Source organism: Pinus tabuliformis, chromosome 2_1 (genome assembly GCF_031772625.1).
Source record: "Pinus tabuliformis cultivar Carrire ecotype Pingquan chromosome 2_1, CPIR1, whole genome shotgun sequence".
Lineage (NCBI taxonomy): Eukaryota > Viridiplantae > Streptophyta > Pinopsida > Pinales > Pinaceae > Pinus > Pinus tabuliformis.
In genome coordinates this window covers 787,915,438-787,919,557 of record NC_142299.1, presented here as the reverse complement: position 1 = coordinate 787,919,557, position 4,120 = coordinate 787,915,438, and the positions used below count along the sequence as shown (strand labels likewise).

At 40.9% G+C, this 4,120-nt stretch overlaps 1 pseudogene; it reads left to right on the top strand.

Annotated features, from left to right (window-relative positions):
* Window positions 1-1,497: 1,497 nt before the first annotated feature.
* On the top strand, window positions 1,498-1,941 carry LOC149202955 (cytochrome P450 78A4 pseudogene; annotated as a pseudogene).
* Window positions 1,942-4,120: the final 2,179 nt, after the last annotated feature.

Sequence of the window (4,120 nt, the reverse complement as noted above, 5' to 3'; positions counted from 1 at the left end):
CTGTTATATATATATATATATATATATATATATATATATATAGATATCAGTTTAAGCACATTCACATATCAGCACAAACAACAAATTTTAAAGCAAATAATCAACTGAAAACAACTACAAGTGTACACCTATATTTTCAGGAATTTCTTAATTCCGCATTGGTTAATTAAATAGATTTGGGAAATTTAAAGCTTTGGAACTGGGAGAAGTTCTTGTAAGTTAGACAAGAAGCCTAAGTGCCCCATTTTAAGATCATCCGGCAAAGCCCCAGAAAGGTCCATTTCCACGCATATTCTGGCAAAGGAGGTATATTTTCTATGCAGTGTGGCCTCTGATATTTTTATGAAATTCCCTAGTTTATCACCTTTGGCTTTTAGTGATTCTGGGAACCAATAATCTATAGGTAGGGAATAAAGTCTTATCCATACTGGCACTAAAGTAAATGTTTCTCGCTTCAGGACAAAGTTCATCACTCAAGGTCGCATATAGAGACTTGCAGCCGCATAGAAGTAGGACCCTCCTTCAAATATCATGTCCTTATCCTCGAGGTTTGTAAACACAACTATGAAGAAACCTTTGGATCCAAGGTGCAGATCTATATCTCCCTTAGGTTTCCAATGGTTCTTTATCCATGCGTGTAGGGTCTTCTCCATAGGCCATAACCCCATGAATTTGCAAATCACTACATAACTCGCCATGTGCTCCTTGTGTGCATGTAGCACTGTGTCACTTAACACCACTCGAGGTATGAAGGAAGCCTTGGGTTTACATGGTCTTGACCGAATCTGGAGTCAACATTTCTGTATGTTTCTCCCTTCTGACTTCCTCCTGTGTTTCTGCCATCCTCTTTGCTCTATTGTTTTCTTGTTTTCCTCTCTCTGTATACCCTGTTTCCACTTCCATGGGATTCTTGAAACGGTTAGAGACTACATGACTGTAGGAGGGAGTAGAACTCCTCGTTCTTGCCCCTCCATCGTACTCAACTCCGATATTCTGCTCTGAACCCTAGTTCTGTGCATTTTCCCTCTACTCTCGCCTTTATTCTCCTCACGGGATTAGGTCGGCTAAGCAATCTCACACGCCATTCCTTTTTTCACAAAGATTGGAGTATGTGATTATTTTTCACATTCCAATGCATATGTTTTTTCATGGGATCTATGGCCTCTCTATATAGCACTACTTATCTCTACTTTTTGCGCTCATATGGTCTCTTGGTTTCGCCCTAGAGGTATTGCATGGGCTGGAAGACACAGGAAAGGCATCGCAATTCCTGGCCCCAAAGGATGGCTGGTAGTCGGAAGCCTCATGGAGATGAGCATCAGCCTGGGTCACCGAAAGCTTGAGTATCTGGCTCGTCTCCATGGCGCCAAGAAATTCATGACATTTAGCTTGGGCTCAACACCAGCAGTGATTACATCAGATCCTGACATGGCGAGAGACTTGCTCAGCTCCCCTCACTTTGCAGTCCAACTGCTCAAACAATCCGTGCAACAGTAAATGTTCGGCAAGGCAATGGGATTCGCACATAATGGTGATTATTGGGGACTCCTGCGAGGAATTTCTTCTACTCATCTCTTCTCTCCACGCCAAATTGTGGCGCATGAGGTCAGTCATCAGGCGGACTCCATGACAATGCTTTCTGACATTCGACACAAATCTATTATCAACGGTGTTTTTGTCCACCTTCGACGATACCTTCATAAATCTTCCCTTAATAATATAATGGGAAGTGTCTTTGGTCAATGGTACTTCGATGTTCAGACTCAGAAGATTCTTGGCGAGATGGTCAACGAGGGCTTCGGGCTCCTTGGAGAATTCAACTGGGCTGATCATCTGCCATGGCTACAATTGTTCAATTCACTCAAAATTCACAGCTGCTGTGCTTGCCTTGTCCCGCGTGTTACATCGTTTGTCAAAAACATCATCAAGGAGCACCGATAGAGGAACGACACGGTCGACTCAGACTTTGTCGATGTCCTTTCACTTCAAGGAGAAGACAAGCTTGACGAAGATGACATGATTGCAGTTCTATGGGTATCATAACTAAAAACTTTATTACTCTTTCGATAAATTTACAACGTCAGTTTTAGAATTAATTTTTCTTTTGTCAAGTCATTGCATGCAACAAATAACTTATTAATTTGGTGTCTTCTGCCTTGACTGTAACCTTAAAATTAAATAATAATAACATTAATTTGACATATATATAGGAAATGATCTTCAGCGGCACAGACATAACAGCTTTGCTTACGGAATGGACAATGGCAGAGTTGTTGGCGAACCCAGAAGTGTAGGGCAAAGCTCACGACAGAATGGACAATGGCAGAGTTGTTGGCGAACCCAGAAGTGTAGGGCAAAGCTCACGCTGAGCTCAACATAGTCGTCGGGTGCAACAGAAACATAAGGGAGGTGAAAGAGTCTCTGAGAATGCATCCATCAGGGCCTCTTTTATCATGGGCCCACCTCTGCACGGAGGATTGGCACTTGGAACACGGGATGTGCATTCCAGTGGGCACGACATCCATGGTGAACATGTGGTCCATTACCCACGACCCGGGGATCTGGGAACGTCCACATCAGTTCTGTCCAGAGGGGTTCCTGTGTGGCCAGCCTTATTTCCAGCCTTATAGACCCATTAATACACCCTCTAAGGACATCGATATATGGGAAGACTTTGACATTTATTTACCAGTCAATCCGTACACGTAATTTTCAAGCGAACACTTTCTGGTTAATAGTTATGTAGCTATTCATGATATGATCATCCATGAGGCTATTTTTGTTGATGGTCATTGAAACACTGAGGCATGTGTAACATAGACCCATCCATTCTCCTCATATTGATGGCCATGAAATGTCTTCATACGAAACACAAGATGCGAGCTCGATTGATGATATTGATGGCCATGAAATGTCTTCATACGAAACACAAGATGCGAGCTCGATTGATGATAAATACTGTATACAAAATGATGTATCAGGTAGAATCAATATTGTACGCATTAATACCATTTATTTATACCTATTATTTATATTCAAATTCAAATTCAAAATCGAAATTTGAACTTTGAACTTGTAAACCCGCCCCGCTCAAATTCGAAATTTGAACTTGTAAACTACATTGCCAATGTTTCAGGGCATGTATAAGCCTAAACCCAAGCCAATGCAGATTAAAATAGTAGTCTACCAGTAGATTGGTGGGATTTTCATACCAGCAGCCAAAAGATTATGTGGGTTCTTTTCATTTTGAACCAAAAATGAATGGAATCAGCCTCTCGTGCAGAAGTGGAAAAGGTAGCCTCCCCATCTCACGTTGTTCTATGCTCTAGCATAGATGGCGGTGGCTTTGGACATTATTACCCTATCTGAAATTTTCGGATGACTGTTTTAGTGAAGAAGTAATTGATAATATTTTGTTATATCATTCTGCTGAGCTTGAAAGTTTGAAGATTTTCGGGTTCTATTCTGGCAAAATGTTGTGGAAATGGATCAATTCTGCGTCGTGAAACAAATCAGTCTTAAAGTAAAACATCCTCCTACTTTTCTGTTTTACTGCAATTTTATCAGGTTTCTGAAGCTTTCCTGTTTTGAATAAACACAACCGCTGAAATTCACATAGCTACCGCCTCAATTTTGTGGTTTCAGATACCTTATAACCTATTCTCTAATAGGGTTCTTGACTAATGATGATATCCTTGAGTAGCTTGTAGCAAAATCCCCCTCCTTGAAAATTTTAAAATCCAATATTGCACAGGTCCGAAGGATTTGAAAATGGGTGCCCTCAATCTCAGGTATATAGGGTTTGAAGGAAATTACACTGCAAAGTCTGTGACGGTGAACTCCCCGAAGCTGGTCGATGTCAGAGTACTGGATTGTACCTATACATTGGATAGATACCTTAATTCATGCGCGGCTCTGCATTTTTACACCAACAATGACTTCGCACTTTGGTACACTTCAGCCACAGACTCGTTGAGAAAAATTAAGTTTTTTGGGTCGTGCATGCTTGCGATTTCTCTCACAGCTCTTAATTATTTTCATTGCTTGGAAGAACTCATCATAGAAAATATGAATAAGGTAAATGAATGCTTTCACGTACTCTTTGTATCCCATTATTTAT